We start from the raw sequence: 24,155 nt of genomic DNA, 5'->3' as shown, positions 1-24,155 counted from the left end.
AGCATGGCCAATTCACCTGACCTGCACATCTTTGGACTGTGGGAGGAAACCGGAACACCCGGAGGAAACCCACGCAGACACGGGGAGAATTTGCAAACTTCACACAAATAGTCGCCTGAGGCGGGAATTGAACCCGGGCATCTGGTGCTGTGAGGCAGCAGTGCTAACCACTGTGCCATCGTGCCGCCCACTATATGGTAGCAATGTTGTTTTGAACAAGGAATCTTCTGCGTGAGGCAAATGTGATAACCACTACACCACAGAATCACCATTTTCTATTTAACCTATTTTTTCTAATCAACCTGCTCAGAGATGTTATTACATATTCTAGAGCAGGTGGGATCTGAACCCAGGCACCACAAGAGCCCTTCCAAGTTTATCATAATATCCTTAGCCCAACCATCTTCAACTGCTTCACCAATGGTCTCTTCTCCAACACCGAAATGGAGCTGTTGGGTGATGACTGCTCATCGATAACATTTGCATTTCTTCAGATACTTAAGCAGCCTGTGACCAGATGCAAGATGATCTGGCAATATCTTGCCTATGATTGATTGGTAGCAAACAAGTAATGTTTGCCCCTCAAAAGTCCCAGACAATGATCAACTCTAATGGCATGGAATCTAACTATCTCCCCCTGACCTCAGCAGCATTATCATCACTGAATCCTCTACAATCAATAATTTCTGGTTATCATTCACCAAAAATTAAATTAGATATCAACAGCAGGTCAGAAGCTGTTAGAGGGTCAGTACGGAGGGAATGCCGTAATGTTGGAGGGTCAGAAGTTGGGAACTTCGATTTTTAACTCACCTCTTAACTTCCTAGTATCTGCCTACCGTTAGTCCAGACAGGTAATGGAATACTTCTCACTTGTCTTGATGTTTCAGCTCCAGCAATAATTTAAAGTTGACATCATCCAAAACAAGCAGTCCATTTGCTTGACACACCATTCATTACCACCACCACAAAAGCAAGTATGTCATACCTAGAAGACTCACTGCAGTAATTCACCAAACACAGAAATTCTATTAGCTAGAAGGATAAGGGCATCTCCCACAGCTACCCTCCATGCCACTCACCACCCTAACTTGGAACTATATTTCTGTCCTGTCAGTGTCACGAGGCTCAAAACTTGCAATTCTTATTTTAACTGCATGTGGGTGTTACTACATCACGTGGATTAGAGGTTGAAGCAAGCAAATCTTCACCACATTCTCAAAGTTGATGGAGTGATTGACAAATCCTCAAGGCCAAAATAAAAAAGAAATAAAAAGTTACTCATATCACCATTAAAGACTTCTATAACCTGACTGAACAATGGTTAATGCTTAGAGCAGCAATGAGGGTGTGGAAGAGGGGATGTTTTCAGTGACTGTAATGGTTGCTGACTCAGTGTAGGCAGATGCAGAGGCACAGTGTAGCCTGTAACAGGGTACAGTGACAAATTGCAACTTCAGGATTTGTATCAACTTGTGCCTGTGCTACACCCTGGAGTTGTGAAATTTCAGAGAACTAATGACTGCAAACACCAATTGTAACCACTTCACTGTCAAAAATCCAGGTCCTTGCATTCTCCAATATTTCTGACAATTCTTCACCTTCTATAATCCAAGGCATACAGTTCTCTTGTATCCCGTATATTGGATTAGTGACACGCAATTTCCTAGGTGGACAATCACGCTCGTTAGCATGGGATTGCCAATGACAATGCGCTGCATTGAATTCAATGCAATTCTGTCATTAAACTAAGATCCTACCTTGCTTCTCTAGCTCAGTTCAGCGTTTGTTTAAAACTCACTGAGCTATTGGGAAGACTGAGCTGAAGCAGAATGTGCCATAATCAGACTCTCCAAATATGATGAAAGTACTTTTATCTAAATACTTCATTATTTAAACACATGCTTACCAGGAGCTTTCTACCTTGGGTAAATATTACCAGACCCACAGGGATTTTCTATTTGTGTTCACCAACTCGAAAATTTGTGACCAATACCTTTTAATGGGTGGGAGCCTTTTGAACGGTCAATGCTGTAGAGGAATGCTGTGGTACTGGTGCTCGAAAGTCACTTGTATCATTTGCAAGTCTCACCAACATGCTTCAAATCTTTCTATCATGGTTTGAAAGTCTCCAAGTGGAGTAACCAAAGATTAAAAAAAGCTGAGTTGTTTAAAATTTTTAAGACAAACACAACCAAGTTAGGATGGCTAACTAAGTGACCAGAGTATAATTAAAATAAAAATAGAATTTTAATGCATATAAATTTATAAAATCCAATTATATCTTGTGGAGTCTTCTGTACTGTAATATAATGCGTAGATAATAATATTTACTTCTTAAAGAAAAACATGTCAGTAATGCTTAAAGACAAATTGCTAGAACTACTCAGCAGGTCTCACATTTGTTAGAAGAGAAAGAGATGAAATTATTTCAGGTCTGTGCTCTTTGGTTAGAATTGACAAAAGGTTACTATCTTTAAACATTAATTTTGTTTGCTGCCTCAAATGAGCCAGACCTGCTAAGTATTTCCAGCATTTTCTCTTTTTATTTCAAGTTTTCCAGGATATCCATTAATAAGTTTTTGTCTTCATGATTGTATTTGATTTAACGTAGCTAGAACGTTTGTTAATAAAAACAGGGTGAAAAAGCAACCTTATCGATCATTGGCCTTAAAGTCCCTTGGTTATGCAGTTATCTCTAAATCAACCCCTCCCCTTGAACTGTATTAGCAAATATTCGGTTGTATCAGACCATTACAAATTCTAAAAAAAAAGGATTCAAACCAGAAGACCACCTTGCATCAAACTAGGCTGGGAAACCTAGATCAAAACGATAATGCTTTGAACCATTTCCATGAAATGCAAACTTATTGAAATATTACCAATTGCTGCAATGACAATGCACTCAACCCCATTACTGTACAAACTTCAGTACTTTATGAGCAACCTTTTTTGCTAAGTCTCATGAATTTCCATTAAATTATCTAGCTGGTTTTCATGTCATGTGATTCCTTATTTCTATTCTAATAGCATCCTTGATCCATTCAATAGAATCAATGCATGATCTTGTTTACACAAGTTTGACAACAAGACGACTGTACTGATAAAAATTTCAAAATTCTGTACTATTGAAAGCTAGATTCATGGAAAAAAAGAATCATTATTCACCATTGCCTGACAAACTAAACTGAGAATTCAACACAGTATTTAGTACGGTTTCAAAAATCACTATTGAAGTGCAAAATGTATCAAAATTGCCAAAGTGAAACAATTCATGGAATGCTGGCATTGCATGTTAATGCCTGACAGAGTATGTTAGTTTAATTAGCTCGATTAATGCTCTCGGCTGAGTCTGCTGCCTGTAAACCTAGACCACCATTGTTATTATTTGCTATAAAATGAAGGACATCCCATGTTTTGGCAGAAGCCATTAACAATGGCTTATAGGTAATTAAATGGTTTTATGAGGTACCGTAATTTTTTGATTATGGGGAAACATTGCTGCCAATTTTGACATGCCTACGAGCAGCGTAAGGAATTTTTGCACGACATTTCCCATTTTATTTAAATTGCAAAGCTACTACAAAAGACAATTTAAATTTTCCCTTTCACCACTTTCTCTAATTCTGCTGAAAATGTGTGCACTCCAAGAAACTCATTACACTCATACCACATCACACCTGACACTGATTTCAGTGAGCACTGTTTAAATCTGTGATGCTCGACAGCAAGTGCTGGCAGTGTATGTGAGTTGAGAAGATGGGAAGTCCCACACATAATTTGCAAATTTCAGTCGGTAACTTAGAAAGCCAATCCTCAAAACAGAATTACGAATCAGCAATTGAGCTTTAGTCTTAGAACATAGAAAAATACAGTGCAGAACAGGCCCTTTGGCCCTCGATGTTGCGCCGATCCAAGCCCACCTAACCTATACTCGCCCACTATCCTCCATATGCCTATCCAATGCCCGCTTAAATGCCTATAAAGAGGAAGAGTTCACCACTGCTACTGGCAGGGCATTCCATGAACTCACGACTCACTAGTAAAGAACCTACCCCTAACATCTGTCCTATACCTACCACCCCTTAATTTAAAGCTATGCCCCCTCGTAATAGCTGACTCCATACGTGGAAAAAGGTTCTCATGGTCAACCCTATCAAGCCAGTACGCCATATGCCTTCTTCACCGCACTATTTACCTGGGTGGCAACTTTCAGAGATCTTGATTAGTCACAGACAAAAGATTTGAGTCTTGACAAGTAAGAAATTTCCAAGTCATTACTAGACTGTGAACTTTAAAATTATTTAAGCCCCTAAAATGTTAACAAGACAGTATGTCCTTTTAATTGCTCATAGGTAAGATACTAATGACACTGATTATATCCAACCAGTTAGTACCTGCAAGTTTCTCAGCATTGTTCAACATTAGATGTGATTTTGTGATGGGACAACATTTGCTAGATGATCCAGAGTGTGCAAAGAATTATTCTGACAACCAATTTAGGGTTGTCATTTAAAAACTTAGTCATAGACATGTACAGCGCGAAACAGAACCTTCGGTCAGACCCGTCCATGCTGACCAGATATCCCAAGCCAATTTAGTCCCACCTGCCAGCACCTGGCCCATATCCCTTTAAACCCTTCCTATTCATATACCCATCTAAATGCCTTTTCAATTTATTGTACTAACCTCCACCTCTTCCACTGGCAGCTCATTCCATACACGTACCACCCTCTGCAAGAATAGGTTGCCCCTTAGGTCTCTTTTATATCTTTCCCCTCTCACTCTAAACCTATACCCTCTGGTTCTGGACACCCCCACCCCAAGGAAGAGACTTTGTCTATTTATCCTATCCATGCCCCTCATAATTTTGTAAACCGCTAGAAGGTCACCCCTCAGCCTTGAACGCTCCAGGGAAAAATGGCCTCAGCCTATTCAACCTCCCCCTTATAGATCAAATCCTCCAACCCTGGCAACATCCTTGTAATTCTTTTCTGAACTCTTTCAAGTTTTACAACATCTTTCTGATAGGAAGGAGACCAGAATTGCATGCAATATTCCAAAAGTGGCCAAACCAATATCCTATATAGTTGCAACATGACCTCCCAACTCCTGTACTTAATGCTCTGACCAATAAAGGAAAGCATACCAAATGCCTTCTTCACTATCCCATCTACCTGCGACTCCACTTTCAAGGAGCTATGAACCTGCACTCCAAGGTCTCTTAGTTCAGCAACACTCCCTAGGACCTTACCATTAAATGTAAACGTCCTGCTAAGATTTGCTTTCCCAAAATGCAACACCTCACATTTATCGGAATTAAATTGCCACTTCTCAGCCCATTCGCCCTGCTGTAATCTGAGGTAACCTTTTTCGCTGTCCACTACACCTCCAATTTTAGTGTCATCTACAAACTTACTAACTATACCTCTTATGCTCACATCCAAATCATTTATACAAATGATGAAAAGTAGTGGACCCTGCACTGATCCTTCTGGCACTCCACTGGTCACAGGCCTCCAGTCTGAAAAACAACTATCCACCACCACCCTCTGTCTTCTACCTTTGAGCCAGTTCTGTATCCAAATGGCTAGTTCTCCCTGTATTCTATGGGATCTAATCTTGCTAACCAGTCTCCCATGGGGTACCTTGTCAAATGCCTTACTGAAGTCCATAGAGATCACATCTACCGCTCTGCCCTCATCAATCTTCTTTGTTACTTCAAAAAACTCGATCATGTTTGTGAGACATGATTTCCCATGCACAAAGCCACGTTGACTATCCCTAATCAGTCCTTGCCTTTCCAAATACATGTACATCCTCAGGATTCCCTCCAACAACTTACCACTGGTCTATAGTCTCCTGGCTTGTTATTACCACCTTTCTTAAAAGTGGCACCATGTTAGCCAACCTCCAGTCTTCCGGCACCTCACCTGTGACTATCAATGATATAAATATCTTAGCAAGGGGCCCAGCAGTCAGTGTAGAATGTTGATATATTTCCAAGTCAGGATTGTAAGTGACTTGGAGGGAAACTCGAAGGCAGTGGTGTTTCCATATATCTGCTAGCCTTGTTCTTCTAGATGGAAGCGGTTGTGGGTTTGGAAGGTGCTGTTTGAGGATCTTTGGTGAATTGCTGCAGTGCATTTTGTTATTAGTACACAGGTGCATAACGTCAGTGCTAGAAAGAGTGGATGCGGTACCAATCAAGCAAGCTACTTTATCCTGGATAGTGTCAAGCTTCTGGAGTGTTGTTGGAGCTGCAGTTATCCAGGCAAGTGGGAAGTATTCCATCACACTCCTGACTTGTGCCTTGCACACAGTGGCCAGGTTTTGGGGAGTCAGGAAGTGAGTTACTCACCATAGTATTCCTAGCCTGTGACCTGCTCTTATTGACACTATGTTTATATGGTGAGTGCAGTGGAATTTCTGATCACTGATAACTTCCAGGTGTTGACTGTGGGCAATTCAGTGATGGTAACACCATTGAATGCCAAGAGGGGCTCGTAGATTGTCTCTTATTGGTAGTGGTCAGAGTCTGGCATTTGTGTGGCGCAAATGTTACTTGCCACTTCGTCAGACAAAGCCTGGATGTTGTCCAGAACTGGTTGCATTTCGACACAGATTGCTTCAATGTCTGAGGAATTGCAAATGGTGCTGAACATTGTGCAATCATTGGTGAACATCTCCTCTTCTGATCTCATAATGGAGAGAAAGTGATTGATGAAATAGCTGAAAATGGTTGAGCCTAGAATACTGCCCTGAGGAATTCCTGCAGATGCCCTGGAGCTGGGATGACTGACCTCCAGCAACCAAGACTATCTTCCTATGTGGCAGGTATGACTAATTATTGGAGAGGTTGCCCCAGTACCCATTGATTCCAGTTTTGCTAGGGCTCCTTGATGCTACACTCTGTCAAATGAAGCCTTAATGTCAAAGGGCTGTCACTCTCACTTCACCGTTGTGGAACATGTTTGAACCGAGGTTTTAATGAGGTCAGGAGCAGAGTGGCCCTGATGAAACCAAAACTGGGCATCACTGAGAAAGTTATGACTGAGATGGTGCTACTTGATAGCACTGTTGATGATACTTTCCATCACTTACTGATTATCGAGAGTAGACTGATGGGGCAGTAATTGGATAGGTTTGTCGTACTTTTTATGTACATGGCATATTTGTGCCACTTTCCACATTGTCAGGTAGATACTAGTGTTCTAACTGGACTGAAACAGCTTGGCTTGGGGAGCGGCAAGTTCTGGAACACAAGCCTTCAGTACTATTGCTAGAATGTTGTCAGGGCCACTATCCTTTTCAGTATCCAGTGACTCCAATTGTTTCGTATCATCACTTGGAGTGAATTAAATTGGCTGTAGACTGGCATCTGTAATGCTGGGGACCACTGCAGGAGGCAGAGATGGATCATTCACTCGGCACTTCACTGAAGATTGCTGCGAACCTTTCAGCCTAATCCTTTTATACCAATGTGCTGGGCTCTTCCATTATTGTGGGTGGGGATACTTGTGGAGCTTCCCCCTCCAGTGAGTTTAATCATCCGGATGTGGCAGACTGCAGAGCTTAGATCAGATCTATAGTTTGTGGGATTGCTTAGCTCTATCACTTGTGGCTTATGCTGTTTGGCATACAAAAATAGCCTTGTTTGGTGGTTTCACCAGATTGACACCTCATCGTCAGGTTTGCCTGGTGCTGTTCCTGCCATGCCCGCCTGCACTCTCCACTGAACCAGGGTTGATTCCCTGGCTTGATGGTAATGATTGAGTGGTGGATATGCCAGGCCATGAAGTTACAGATTGTGCAGGAGTACAATTCTGCAGCTGTCAATGGCCTCCAGTGCCTCATGGATGTCCAGTCTTGAGTTGCTAGATCTGTTCTGGTCTGGTCTGTCCCATTTGCATAGTGATCGGTTATTTTCAATGTGAAGGCAGGATTTTGTCTCCACAAAGTGTAGTGGTCACTCTTACCAATAACTTCACACTTTAATATACAAACATCTCTACTTTGCAGACAGAAAAAAATATTTATACACACTATACTTAATCCATTTGAACAAAACAGGAGGCACAATTTTCTGGTTCATTCCTCAGAGCAATGCCTTGACCAGTGTAAACCAGTCAGCTTTCACGTTAAACCAAGCTCGGTAGTTAACTGTCAGTCTGTTTCATCTAACTGGTGCAGGCTCCATGGCAGTGCTTCCACCATCAATTTACTTGCAAACTACTCAGCATATTCTTCTCATACAGTACTAATATGTTGTTCCTCTTTTTGTTGCTAATTTTGTAAACCCTCCTAGTGGTAAGTGCAAAATGAAAAGCTGTAATGAAATGTGACTTGATTCAGCAGTACTCAAGTTGTATACAGTCAAACTGGTATAGTTAGATTGAAAATTGCTGCACAAACTGTTGTATTATGTACACGTTTATAATTGGGTCTGACTCACTGGAATGTTAATCAGCTCATATTCACATGAAATTGGAGAAGGACAGATGCTGACATGCATTAGTTATAATTTCTCCTGCCCCCGGGAGGGATAATTGTCATCTGCAAGGGTCATGTCACTGCCATCATTTGGCTGAATTTATAAAAAAGGAACTATCCAAATAAAAGTGACTGGCAATGCTGAACCCAGATACCTTGCTTGCGCGGATTCAATTTGTAACTGTCAGTTTTTCGACAATAATGTGTCAGAATAAATAACCAAGTTAGATGCCATTTTTAAATTGTCATTTTCATTCAGTATAGGTGTGGTAGATTTTCTGTTGAGGAACAGGCCTAAAAATAAAAATCTAGTGTTCCATGAATTATTGTAACAAGAAAGCAATCAAATAAGACCGCAAGAAAATAGGAACAAGAGTTCACCATTAAGCCTGGTCCACAATGCAGTAGGATCATGGATGATTCTTCATATCTACTTTGCTGCAATCAGGTTATTCTCCATATGGTTTCCCTATAAGCCTTGATTATCCTACTGATCAAAAATCTGTTTCAGCCTTAAATATACACAAGAACTCTGCTCCCACAGCATTTATGGCAAGCAGTTGCAATAACTCTCAACGCTGCAAGAGATGAGATTCCTCCTCATCTCAATCCTAAATTAACAGCTTTAATTCTGAGAATATACCCGCTGGTCCCAGACTCTCCATGAGGGAACACATTGGCCTGACTCTTTGAGCAGTTGCAGCAATGGGCTGCGCACAAAGATGCCTCTGATCTGAATCTACTGCTAAATTACTTCTGAGAAGTTCCAATCCTGGTGTGAGAAAGATTCACAGGGCTGCATCAGTGGAAAAGGACAGGTCATCTTTATTGGCACCAGCTGATGTTTTCTGCAAATTTAAAAAGCTCCAGTCTTTTAACCAACATGAAAGATAGATTGAGTGGAGCGGGTGGATTTCTAGTCAGCAGGGGTTAATTTGTTCAGATTGGAGTGTTAGGTATATGGTGAGATATTCAATGTGAAATGGTGTTGCTGGGTAGGTGTGGTTGGCGAAATCTCAGTTGATAATTTGGTGGTCATAGAGAGGGGAGGGTATTCTGCTGGGAATTAGGTCAGGATGTAATCTGCACTTTGTAATCTGTCAGTGCTGCAAGAATTTTTAAAATCAAATATTGTAAAACTAACATTATTCAAAATAAGCCTTACTTAGATTTTGCAACTGTAACAAAATAAACGTTTTCACTGGGTTTTGGCAGATTTTTGCAAGTCCAGTATTTCCATCTAAAGGGTATCTGCAAACTGAGAGCAGCAATGTATCTCCCTGACCAAATTATGTACATTAGTAAGGATACATTAAAAATTCAAATGTCAAACTTTCTGCACAGAAAGTTGAAGACACAATTGATAGGAGTCAAAGCTACTGAATCTCAACTAATCTGCAAAAGTAAGGATCATGAATCTAACTGCTTAACTACCAAAGTCGTTGTTGTCGTCACTTGTAACCTTCACTGCAACAGCCACAAAGTTCAACCAGCCGTTCTTCACAAATGATTCATACTTTTCTTTCTAAAAAACAAAAGGAAATTATATCTTTTTGGCCTTACTTACTTCTAAATTGGTGTGCATGTGCGCCAGTATTTGTTTTCCACATTTAATAATTAATAAACTCTTTGTTAACTCAATCAAGCCAGTTAAAATAAATCCTTTTAAATCATACGTTCATTTCAGTAAGGGAGAAGGGTGTCCACAATGGAACGGACTTTTTAAAAATATTTATCCTTGTTGCAACCAACTGAAGAGCTTGGTGAGAGAAAGACAGAGAAACAGTTCATTCCTCCTCATCCAGAAACATAACAGTTTAGGGTTTCCAGACTGGGACCATAATGATTTAGGAACCTCACCTGGGATGTATGCTTGACAATATGAAATCTCTTGTTAAAAAAGGTGCTAATATAGCAAACAGGATAAAATTAATGTCATGATTTCCACGCTCATGATTTTGGTTTCTTGCTCAAGCACAACTAAGAATGGACAACAAATGCTGGCTTTGTCAGCAACACCGATGTCCAATGAAAGAATTGGAAGGAAAATATGGATGCAAGATATTGCTTTTCAATTTACTCTTGTAAAACACAAGTGACTGCTAACAGTCTCACTAGTAGAACTCAAAATCCAATACTTGTCCAAATAAATATTTATATACAATATACTCTACTGGGTGGCAGATGAGGTTTGTGCTGCAAAATTTGCTTTATGGAAGGTGTTGGAAGGTTTTGTTTTTCCATGAACGATGCAGCATGAATGACTCCCAGCTGTAGTTAGTCAGGAAAGGGACAGTGGTCAGAAGAGGCCATAGCAATAAAAACAACTCCATAGATAGTAAAAATAAATATCCAAACATCGAAAGTGTGTTCAAATTTCAAGTTAACCATTGTATTGTAGATGCTTGAGGGAATGTAAACATTTGATGTTAAAAACAGAGATTGCTTTAGGTGAATTATCTTCTGGTTCTGATAAGGAATTAGAATGGTCAGACTGGACAGTTATGAATAATTTTAAAAGGAGTTTTGAAAGATCTCAGCATAACTGATAACAGGCAAAAAAACAAACAAGGAAATTGCTGTAAATTAACTTAAAGGCCAGAGATAGACTGTCTCAAGAAAAGGCGTGGAATTGATGCATTGAAAATAGGTTCAGCCTGGATGCTGAAGGGCAGCGATGCGCACAAAGCCTCTGGAAGCTCACAAAAAGGTGGATACTGAGCAGATTTAAATCCTCGGTTTAGACCTCTATGTTGAGGACTCAACATATTTGGAAATTGTGCATTAAAATCTTTATAAAAAAAGTTATAAAAGTTTTTGAAAGATCCAGTATGTCATGGAGGGTATCCCCCTAAAAAAGATTCATGTTAACGTGTAGTCATGGAAGTCACAAAGACAAGGCAGCAAGACAAAAAACAGCAAATTATAGTTGGCATTTCTGACCTGGACTGGTATTTGCATCTTGACAGGTCATATGTTTATTCTATAACTGGTATTTTGATTTTGGTCTCGTACTCAAGTTCCTCATTGTTCAGACAGGCTAAGGTGCACCTCTAAAACAGGATAGGACTTGAAGCCAAGCATACCAGTTCAGAGGTAGGGGCACTTCCACTGTGCCACAAGAGCCCTTCTTGTGCTCAGGTTCTGTTTTAACACCCAGAAATTCTATCATGCAGAAGTGAATAATTTTCCCACCACCAAAACCACTGGTGACGTTCTTTCTACTTTTTTGTTCCATTTTTAAATGCTAACCAACACCAGTAAAACACCCATGTAGTCAATAAAGTATTTATAAGCAAAATGAAGCAACAAACGTAAAGGGGATACGGAGTACATATTAGCTACAGTTAATTCCAATTGTATCTAAATTGTCAACACATTGACAAGCTTAATAAACACATTTATTGACTGTTCCCTATGAGTTGCATTTGAAATTCAAGTATGGAACAAAACTTCACAAAAAAAAAGCAGTTTCATTTCATGCAAAAATAATCAGATTTTACAATTGTTTGGAAGTTAATTTGCATAATTTTGAAATATATTGCATCTTGCTGCACAAATGAAACCACTGCGGTTTCAACATAATCTTCTGATCTTAAGTCTAAAATATCAATGAAAGTCAGAGCTGATTTCCACTCATCCACAACAGCACTTCACATTCCCCCACTACACCTAACGGACACAAGATCTTCATCTCTTCTCCAATACATACACTTAGAATTCAGATTGATCAAGGTACAACAATTAATAGGTTTCTACTGTTTAATAGAAGATTAATAATGTTGCTGTTTTCTCTTACATTCAATTCTCATAACAGGAAATTTCAGGGAAACTTGTATTCTTATAGAAAAACTTCAGTTTACAGAATCATAGAGATGTACACAGATGACACTGATACTTATATAATCCAATGGGACCAACCATAGCCAATATGGTGTTGAGTACACCACTCCTCATAGCCTATGAGCTAATTAATATTCAAACTTAATTAACATTTTAAAAGTTTAAATATGCAAAATTCACTTCTACTCTACTGATACAAAAGGTTGAGAAATATCCTGTGTTCTAGGTTGAACAGAATTATCCTAAGCTTACTCCTGAACTGGCAAACCTCTATGCTTTAATCAACTAAACATATCTGGTGGTAAGTTGTTTCGCACACCACAACCATGTACTGATTTGAGAGTGTTATCAGTTAGAAATGAGCAAAAATGTTTTATCGATTTTTTTTTTATTACTGTCAATGCATATGTTGGCCACAATCCACGAAAGACAATACCAAAATAGCACAGTACATGCATCAAGTGTAGACTTCTGCACCTCATATTTGCATTCTAAAACTAAGGTTTACTCATAATAATGAATCAGAGTGGGATATTATCAACACATATGTGAGATCTGATGTGCTTCCAGATGATGCCATTGAGCTTCAGCAGACAGATGAAAAGTAGAAGTCATCCAGAATAGACCCTGGAGGGAAAGCAACATGATAATGATGTGGCAACAGGGGAAAAGGCTTGATGTTGTGCCAACAAATGGATAAATAAGAATACAACTAGGTGTGTGCAATGTATCTATGATGGATAAAAGTATATTCAAACAGCAAAGCCTGCAAAGTCGCATTGCAGGAGTACAGCCCCAACAACATTCAAGAAGCTTGACACCATCCAGGTCAAAGCTTATCTGCTAGATTGGCACCAAATGCATACCTACCATCACTGCTCAACAGCAACTGTGTATCCTATCTACAAGATCCTTCGACACTGGACAACAGTGGGGTTGGCAGGGGTGTTGGCAACTGGTGAAGATGGTTTGCCATGGTCACATTAACAGAAGCTATCATGTGACATATATCCACATGACCAAGGAAGGTTCTCTGTGTACAATGAGCTACACAGGAGCCTGCATAGTTTTAATATTAGAGACTGTGCACAGGGGAGGATGATAGTGGGAGCAGGCTTACACCAAACACCATACGTATCTGAATGGATCATTATCTTAACAATGCCTGGAGGTGCTGAGGAGGATGAATAAGTGACAAGTGTATGATAGTCTTTCAGCTTTAACTGTGGAGGCTATGAGCTTCTACACTTATTGTATTGCAATGACAAAAAAAAACTGTTTCTTATAGTTTAATAACAACCAATTAAAAGCCACACAAATGCCAGGAAATGACCATATGAGACAAGTCTAATCACCACCCTTAGACATTCAGTGTATTATGATCTCTGAATCACCAACTATCAACATCCTGTTACACACAGGATAACAGTGGCTATAAGAGCAGGTCAGAGGCTAAGAATACTGCAGTGAATAACTAATCTTCAGTCTCCCCAAAACCTGCCCAATATCTCCAAGACACAAGTCAGGAGTGTAATGGAATACCCCCCCACTTGCCTGGATGAGTTCAGCTTCAACAACACTGAAGAAGCTTGACACTATCAAGGACAAAGCAGTCTGTTTGATTAGCACATTATGCTCACCTACCACCACCGCTAGTTTGCACTGTCACTAATAATCTCCAAGATCCTCAGGCAGTACCTTCCAAACCCAAGGCCACTTCTATCTAGAAGGACAAGGCCAGCAGATACATGGGAACACCACCTCCAAGCTACCCACCATCCTGACTTGGAAAGATATCAACATTCCTTCACTGTCACTGGGTCAAAATCCTGGAATTCACACCCAAGTGGCATTGTGGATCAACCTACAACACATGGACTGCAGGAATGCAAAAAGGAAGCTCACCATCACTTTCTCAAGGGCAACTCGGAACAGGCAATAAAATGTTAGCCAGCCAGCGATGTCCACATCCTGAGAGAATAAAAGAAAATTCAAAACGGACCGCTTCTATAATGTGACAAAGTTCATTGAAGAAATACAACCCACAGTTCTGAGAAAGAGGGGTATTAAAAGTAATAGCATATTCAAAGACTTGAGAGAAAAGTCAGGGTGGAGCTTGCAGGAATATACTGGTTAAGATTTTTTTCCTCAAAGAACAGTGATAATTTGAAGGGGAAGGGGGAAAAAGGTACCCTCTGGGAGGGAAATTGAATTGGCTAGGAAAAACTGCAAAAAACAATTGTGCAGCAAGGTCAGCAGTTTAGAAGGAATAAAATCTAGGGATACAAACATAACATGAATCATCACTATTGATAGCATGTATCCAGAGATAAGTGTAATAACTTCCAACCTGGTTAACACACAGCTGAAATCAACTGATCACAGACAAAAATTCAGGAAACGACATCCAAAGAAAGGGTTTGAAATTATGCTGGTTACAGGTTAAATTTCCACTGGCAGTTTCATGAAATCCAGTTTTAGCAGAATTATCCCTCCACATCAGCAGTTTTTAACTAAATGTCCATTTTTCCCCACAGGCAGAAAATTGGTACCTTTGAGTTATGTTTGTACAAAAATAATCTTTTAAAAAATGCTTTCGAGTACCTATATATCCAGCTTGAACAGCTTTCTCTGAAAACACAATCAGGAGAATCTTAACAGTGACCTGGGGAAATATCTGCATGATAGCTAACACAAACCTAGCAGCGTGTGCATGCAATTCACGTTTAAAAATTTTCCTGATCTTTTGGCGATTTGGCAATTTTTGTCAGATTGAGTCAGAGCCATACAGCAGAGAAACAGACCTTTTAACCCAACTCATCTATGTCAACAAGGTTTCCTAGTATTAAACAAAACATGTAATTGCTGGAGAAACGCAGTAGATCTGGCAGCATTGAAGCACAGAAAATAGATGCAGGAGTAGTCCATTTGGGCCTTGGAGGCTACACCACTGTTCAAAATGATCATGGCTGATCGTGCAATTCCACTCCTGCTTTCTCTCCATAGCCCTTGATCCCTTTAGCCATTAGGGCCAAGTCCAGCTGCCTCGTGAATATACCTAACAAATTGGCCCCAGTGGTACAGAAGTCCACAGGTTCACAACTTTGTCAACAAAAATTATTTCTCATCTCAATCCTAAATGACTTACCCCTTAGAGTAAGTTTATATTGCGGATTCAAAGAGTCGTCTTCAGAACTGAAAGGTGATAGAATGCAGAGTTAATGTTTTAAATCCTATCTACAGATGCTACCAAATCCGCTATGGTTTTCCAGCAATTTCAGTTTTTGTTTCAGATTTCCAGCATCCACAGTTATTTTATTTGATTCATGTTATCCCACTATAACTGGTGCAATTAAAGGATGCAAGTGAATAGATGTCTAATCAACTTGTTCAGAGAAGGTATGACACACCATTTGGGGGAGGGGTGGGGGGAGACTTGAACGTAGGCCTCCTGTTTCAGAGATTGGGACACCACCACAGTGCAAAAAGAAGCTACACTTGACCATCTGCCATGGGAGACTCAAAGCCACATCCCCAGAGCACTGGCCTGGTGTTCTACATTAGTCGGCCAGTGACATTACCACTACTCTACCACTGTGACTCCACAGGGGAAGCACAGAGGTGGTGTTACATCTTACTAACATTATTAAAGGGTTCTCAGCCAGACAGGATAGTTGTAGGCAAAATTCAACATGCTGGGTCTCTATAGGGTCTGTTTCCATGCTATATGACTCTTCGATCCAACCAGTCCATGCCAAACACAATCCTAAACTAAACTAGTCCCACCTGCCTGCTCCTGGCCCATATCCCTCCAAACCTTTACTACTCATATATTTAAATGTCTTTTAAATGTAATTGTACTTGCATCCACCACTTTGTCAGGAAGTTCATTCTACATGTGAACCACCCTGTGTAAAAGAACTTGTGTCTCAATTCTTTTTTAAAATCTCTCTCCTCTCACCTTAAATATGTGTCCCTAGTTTTGAAATCTCCCATTCGAGGGAAAAGACAACTACCATTAACTCTCGCTCATACTATTTTATGAGCTTTTATGTTATTAGTGACCCCATAATGTTGTTAGTAAGGATATTTTGAAAAATACCACTTTTGGATTTGTCAATTCATATTGGGTGGAAATGGACTGTTGGGGGATTGCAAGGAAATGGGATTATGGAGTGAGTACCTGGCAACCACGTGGGGTTTGGTGGTGATGGTGTTTACCGTGAGCACAGTTCCTTTCCACCATTTGCTCTTCACTCGATGTGCAAGGCAACTGAAAAGTAGCTTGGACAATGACCAGGAGGGATTGAGTCAGTGTCACCTTGATAAATGAAGGCGTGGAAACCATGTCTGCTGGACATTTGCACACTGAAGTGGCTAACGCATGAAACATTCATTTGCAAATAAACACTTATTTCAGACACATGCAATGCATGCAAATTGAAGGCACTGATGCACAAAATACAGAGTACATCATATAGAATCATAGAGATGTACAGCATGGAAACAGACCCTTCGGTCCAACTAGTCCATATTGACCAGACATCCTAACCTAAACTAGTCCCATTTCCCATTGTTAAAATAACATTCCCATCTAAGTGATACAGAGATGGGAATAACTTAAAATGAGGCAAATGCAGACCAAAAACACCCCATCATTTGTGGAACCAGCAAAGGTATTATGCAATGAGGGGAACATTGTGTTTTATCTGATATGTCAGTATGACTACGGATTTTATTGAATAAAAAAAAGAGAATGGTTGAGATGGGAAAGGGTTTAGAGTCTATCAATTAATTGATGTAATGTGTTGGTCATTCAGCCAATGTGGCACTGTCACCAAGCTCATGCTTTTAACGTGGTCAGGGCCATGATGGAAACAAAATTATAGGCTGAACTTAACAGACTGTCGGTTTGAGCCTAGACAGTGAATGCATAAAGATTATAGGTGAAGACTCTGTGTAAATGAGCAGATTCAGATTCCTGCACTCAACAGTGGTAGAAGATGGAAGCGTCTGATTGGAAATTAATCACAGAAAAAGCCTTGGTTGGAGGAACTGGAACAAATGCGATGGTGGAGTGTTGGAAATGGAAATTATGAAGAATCTACAAGATATTTGAGACTGACTTTGCTCTCTGAAGAAATTTGAGCAAGGTGTTCAAAGGAAAAGAGTATTGACTGGATATTAATGAAATGCAGATACCAAAATGAAAGTGAGTAGTACTGAGAAAGGATAACTTCTACTTTTGTCCTATCACGGAGTCAGTGATGATTGTCGGAGCTTCGAAGAAAGTAGGCAAGAACTAGCATGGCCATTTGTGGTGATGAGAGGGAGAATAACTGTGATGGGACAACCAGAACAAAAAACAAGATGAAGATCAAAAAGGTTCATTGAGCAGACAGACATTAATGCACTGGACTGTGAAGATGAATGGGTGACTGACGGGTCAAAATGGGGAAGGATTGTTAACCAACATATAATGACAATAAAACTAGTTAATGAAGGTAGACAGGCAGATGCAACAAGCAATTAGGAAAGCAAATAGTATTTAGCCTTCATTGCAAGGGGATTTCTCTTCAGAAGCAACTGCTTCACTACAGTTATATAGAGCTTTGTTGTGCCTTCATGCAATTTTGGACTCCATACCTGAAAAAGGATGTACTTGCTGTAGAAGAAGCACAGTGGAGGTTCACTAGGCTGATACTGGGGGGGGTGACAGAACTGTTGTATGAGGAGAGAATGCTTCCAATGGGCTTCTAATCATTAGAGTTTACAAGGATGAGAGGGGATCTGATTGAAATGTATAAAGTTCTAAATGGCTGGACAGACTAAATTCAGGGACGATGTTTTCTCCAGTTTGGAGAAAAGGAGACAGACTATTGAGCACTGAGATGAGGAAACATTTCTTCTATCAAAGAGTAGTAAACCTGTGGAATTCTCTACCACAGAAAGCAGTGGAGGCCAAATCACTGAATATATTCTAGACACATTTTCTTTAAAAAAGAAGATTTCGAAGATGTCAAGGGCTATGAGGAGAAAGCGGGAATATGATCATTGTTGAATGGCTAAGCAGGCTCGAAAGGATGATGGGCTGAATGGCCTACTCCTACTCATGATTTCTATGTATGCCCAGGTAAAAACAGGAGAAGCCAAAAGAAAATAATTGGTTAAATAAACAGAATCTACCCCAAAGTTTGACACATTATATTAGTGGATCTCAGCAATATTATAACCTAAACAATTTGAATGATAACAATTAGAAGTGAGACTGCACACCCAAAGTAATGAACACAATTTTGTTCACTTAAAAGGAGGACAATATTGCATTGGAAGCCTTTCAGACATGTTTCACGTGCTGATTCCTGGGATGAGGACCGTTGTATGAGGAAGGTTTGGCCCTTTATCCACTGGAGTTGATAAATCCCACCTATTAATATGTGGTTTGATTGGCCAAGGGCCCAGGTGTAGCATGTTATTTACTTAATTCAATTTCGTTGGTCAGAATTAACCATAATGAAATGGAACAACTATTAGACATATTTCTGAAACCAATTGATTTCCCACAGCATTTCCCTCAGAACAAAATAAAAACTGTCTTCCTCAACTCCCTTATGCACTACTTTTCATTTCCTGCTGGGCTTTCTTGTTATACTTCTGAAATCTCAAGCTGCTTGAATAGTTGTCTTATTTTCCACCCTTTCTCTCCTCTTATCTGATAAAGTTGTTTTTCCATTCGTCACCCACACAAGTCTCAAAGCACAGACTGGGGCAGTTAAAATGAGTTGTTTCATTATTTATTCACTGGGCATAGATATTTGCATTTGTCTCTTCAAATTTTTACTTCTATTACTTTTGTCCTCCCTCAACTTCTATGTACCCTGCAACACTGGAAGCCACTTTCTAGTGCTTCGTACTTGTGCTGGTACTATAAGAATTCCAATTATCCAATGAGCCCCACTCTCCCCATAGTTCTGCAATTATTTGCCCTTCGCTACTTACCATTTTCCCTTTGAAAATTATGTTGCTTGCAATTCCTCCAAATTGTAGGTCCGCTTTCATGGTGAATCTTTTCATTCATTTTAGCACCGAGGAAAAGTAAAAACCAGCAAAACAAATGCATTATTTTTAAAAACCACTGGAAGAGAAAAAGCCATAAAGCTGGGCTTTAGATCTGGGTTAGAGTTAGGAAGAAAGCTGTGACAGGCCTCTAAGGGACAGTAAGCTCAGGCTGGGAAGAATGACTACTTAACAAGGAGGACAGCATAAAGTTTGTTCACTTAAAGGAGGACAATATTGTATTGTAAACTAGTTTTGCGGATGTGGGGAGCCATGAGAAGTGAGGTTGTGCCCCCACTGAACTGTTGAGTGACTGGGCAGTAATAAATAACAGTATACGTCAGGGTTAGTAGGCAATCACATGATATGAACAAAAGATAAAAAGCTAACACTTTTCCTTTCCAGAATTGAAAACTGGAGTACCATTCAATATGTTTACTGAAGAAAATGTTTTAGAAATGTACATATTTACAAAGAGAGCTCAACATTACAAAAATTTTCTGAAAGGAAACTGCATTTAAAAGAAGATTAGAATCACAGGACAATCACATGTAGGGACTATGGATTGGATTCAGACAAAACATGCATTCAATTTGTTTAGGCAAAAGTGAGGACTGCAGATGTTGGAGATCAGAGTCTAGATTAGAGTGATGCTGCAAGAGCACAGCAGGTCAGGCAGCATCCGCAGAACTGCTTAGATGGCCTCAGATAACTGAAGGTGGGGTGATAGTAAAACATTACCAAAAACACTCAGGTTTGAAACTTAAAAGGTTTTGTGCTTTACTACATTAAATTACTATTAGAAAATAATTAGATGACTTTTCACAAGTATGGTTATGAAAGCCGGCAATGGAAATCAGAGTATCATTATAACTTAGCAACTGCTCAGCTCATATAACTGATGATAAAAGTATTAATAAGGGTCAAATCAGGAAGTGAAGCAGCATTAGTCCAGGATAGAAATTTTTCTGCAGTGCAAGTTGAGGCGCTGACAGCTGCCAAATCTGAAGCATCCCAAATAGTGCAGGATGTAATTACAGCATTATTTACACAGGCTGTGTTTCAAGTTATGGACACAGGAAGGGATACTGGTAAAAACGGATAGTAGAATTTGCATATTTTTGTGTCTGTTGTAAAAGGTATGCTTATGAGTAGCAAACCTAGTTCAGTATTAGAATACCATGTTAGAATTTTGAACATTTCAGAAAAGACATTTGAAACTGTGTGTATTTTCAAGTGACCTGAAATCATGAGTCAAGAGTTTTCTTAAGTAAATGCAAGTAAACTTGATGTCATATTTCCAATTCTTAACAGAACGTGCATAATTTAGCTCAATTCTACCTTTCTCCATGACTGAATACAATGTGCGAGCTCAGCACTGGTTCACTGAACTGACTCGTGTCTCTCATGTTAAGTATCACAACTGTCTACTTACGTTTCTGATCCACTTCAAGACGTGCATTTTTGGAACCTCTAGGATCAACTTTGTTCTTACTCTGGTCAGTGGTTCCTTTTCATCAACGATGAAACCTCTATCTTCTCGCCATTTGCAGCATTCCTTAACCTTTCTGCACTCTAATCCACCAAATTTTATTTTTGAAACGAGACCACTCTGCATTGTTAGTAAGGGGCCCTTTATTAATTTTGCAATGACTTCAATCTCAATCAAAAATAGCAAAAAAAAACTTGTATAAAGAGATTTCTATTCATTCTCAATAGCAAATCAAACATTAAAATTGTTCACTGCTATCCTCCAACCAAATAGATTGAAAATCATAATCACACAAAATTATTTTTTTTAAGCATTTCTTAGTTTTTCTGCTCTACTGGAAACAAAGTCTAAAGATGCATTATTAATTCAATTTAGCTGGCATTAAACAGGTAAATCAGGCTTTCATTTCCTTGCTATGATGGGGCACTTAAACACCACACATAGCACTACATTGACTAACCATAAAGCCTGTGGTTATGACATTATTTACAAACACAGCATTTTTAAATGGCTTTATCTATCTATATTCTCATTTTCAAGGAACTGCATACAGGAATAACAGGTATCGTCACTCATCAACTTTCTATCATCTTTCTCTATGTATATTCACTGTACCATATCCCCTTGACCCTTCCACCAATATTTCTATCCTGACAAGTTATATCATCCTGAAATCTTTGGTAAACCCCTTACTTCAACTTGAAAGTTCTACTCCCTAAACCCAATGTATTAATACAATATATACTAGTGTTTAAAAAGTGGAGGAGTACAACTAGAGTACAGGTACATCACACGGAGAGCAATGTTGAGATCACTGTTTGAATTTGAGTGGAGAGGGCCATGTCTCAAAGTTAAAAAGGGAACAAAAATGGGAAGTGAGGCAAAGTATTAGGTGACTGAAGAAATGTACAGAAATTGGTAGATTGGGCGGGAAGATGTATCAAATGAATTACAAGACAATTGAGACGACAGACGTTGTGAGGGCAAGGGGGGAAATCTGATAAAAACAGATGCAAATCTATTCAAACTAAAGCCCAACCAAACATTAGTTTCGCTACAGGTTGGCAGGTGCGTCCAAGTTTGGATGCCTCAGTTTAGAAAGAAGGTTAAAGACTAAATGAGGATAAAAGGAAAATAAAAACTGATACGCAATGATGAGAGGCTTTAATCAATGAAACCCTAAAAGAAAATGAGAAAACTGGTAGCATTACACACCTGCTAAGGAGATTCAGGAAAGCGTTTGACCATAGGGTGGGGGGTGCATTTGTTCAGAAGAATTAAGGACATCTGTTCTTAGTGTCAATGGATCAGTTTAAATAAGGGGATAACACTTGTTTACTTGTGGAATGTGTGGCAGTACTTCCTTCTCACCCTGGGGGCTGCAGGCGCACATATTTCAAGTTGGACGTCGGATAGCTAAATTTCTGGTTGATAGAACATAGAACATTACAGCGCAGTACAGGCTCTTCAGCCCTCGATATGGCATTGACCTGTGGAACCAATCTGAAGCCCATCTAACCTACACTATTCCATTCTCATCCATATGCCTATCCAATGACCATTTAAATGCCCTTAAGATTGGTGGGTCTACTACTGTTGCAGGCAGTGTGTTCCATGTTCCTACTACTCTGAGTAAGGAGACTACTTCTGACATCTCTCCTATATCTATCACCCCTCAAGTTAAAGCTATGTCCCCTCTATCCATCGCCGTCCAAGGAAAAAGGCTCTCACTGTCCAACCTATCCAACCCTCTGATGTCTCAATTAAGTCACCTCTCAACCTTCTTCTAATGAAAACAGCCTCCCGTCCCTCAGCCTTCCCTCCTAAGATCTTCACTCCATACCAGGCAACATCCTAGTAAATCTCCTCTGAACCCTTTCCAAAGCTTCCACATCCTTCCTATAATGCAGTGATCAGAACTGTACACAATACTCCAAATGTGGCTGCACTAGAGTTTTGCACAGCTGCAGCATGACCTCATGGTTCCAAAATTCAATCCCTCTACCAATAAAAGCTAACACACTGTATGCCTTCTTAACAACTCTATCAACGTGGGTGGCAACTTTCAAGGATCTATGTACAGGGAACCTAGATTATCCAAAGATGATATCAAGGTCTCGATTGAATCATTTCAAAGAGGTGTTTCAACACTGATCGCATCTTTTGTTTGCGATGATTAAAAATTAACCCGGCTTACTGAAATGCTGCCAAGAACAGTCCTGGACATTGATGGAAGCCTAGGCACAGTTTCAAAATGACTGACCGCCCGCTCCCTCTCTCTCGCCACACTTTCCCTGGAGTTCTACACAGGGGTGTACCCTGAATCTCCTTCCCCAGATAATGTCTCCAACATTGTCCTGTACAGGTCAAAGGTGAAACCTGTTGAAAAGTTGCAGTAGCATGTGCGCGCGTGCTTGTGTGTGTCATTTTGAGACTCACCTCCCCAAAGGCAGCAGCAGTCTTACTGCGGATGACCAGTCCAACTGCCCCAGAGAAGGGGTGGTTGGGGGGGGGGGGGGGAGAAACACACTGATTGGGGCAGCTGGGTCAGACAGGGTGGCGTGGGGTTGGAGGATGGGGTCAGGATCAGACTGGGGCTTGCACGCAGTGTGCTGCTGTCTCGTTTCCTGAATGGGGAGCAAACTTAGCAAGCGCTCGCTGTGTCAATCCAATTGAACTGACGGCAGGAGGGACAGGAAGCTGCAGGTCCGTTACACACAAGTGTCTGTCTGCTCAGGAACCCCAGGACAGAGGGAGGGAGCAAGGCTAGGAGAGCGAGGAAAAAGGAAACTTCAGAAGACTCCAAGTCCCAGAGGAAAGGCATTGAATCAATTAACCGAATAATCAATTACTGAACTGCCCATCTTGTTCAGATTATTGAGGTGAACACTTGCTTGTCATGGATTGAATGTTGGTGTGCTGTTCCCTGGAGCTCGAGATCCAGGAATGTTACAAATTTAATTTGCATTTTGGGAATCTAACAGTTTAAAAGAAAATGATACTGGTCATGTTAGCTGAGTGAGGTGACCCCATGATCTTTTCCACATAGTTTAGACTAGATTCTAGTTATGATGTACTAGCCAAAGCAATTGACCATTCAGCCTGGCTTGATCAAGATTTCCCACTTTGATGTGCGTGTAGCTTAATTAGTCAGGCATACTCAGACCTGTCAAATGAGCTTTTCTTCCTCTGCAAATTTTTGCCATTTTATTGCTGCTTATCTATATTAAGGGCATGTGGCGTTTTTATAATTTTAATCCAAATTCTGTAT

General features: G+C 40.0%; 1 protein-coding gene across 3 annotated transcripts in view; it reads right to left on the bottom strand.

Annotated features, from left to right (window-relative positions):
• LOC122560075 (beta-1,4-galactosyltransferase 5-like) overlaps nucleotides 1-24,155 on the bottom strand; it is a 98,739-nt gene that overhangs the window by 37,575 nt on the left and 37,009 nt on the right. The gene's annotated exons all lie outside the window — the stretch shown is intronic.

Source organism: Chiloscyllium plagiosum, chromosome 20 (assembly GCF_004010195.1).
Source record: "Chiloscyllium plagiosum isolate BGI_BamShark_2017 chromosome 20, ASM401019v2, whole genome shotgun sequence".
Lineage (NCBI taxonomy): Eukaryota > Metazoa > Chordata > Chondrichthyes > Orectolobiformes > Hemiscylliidae > Chiloscyllium > Chiloscyllium plagiosum.
This window is presented reverse-complemented; position numbering and strand designations above follow the sequence as displayed.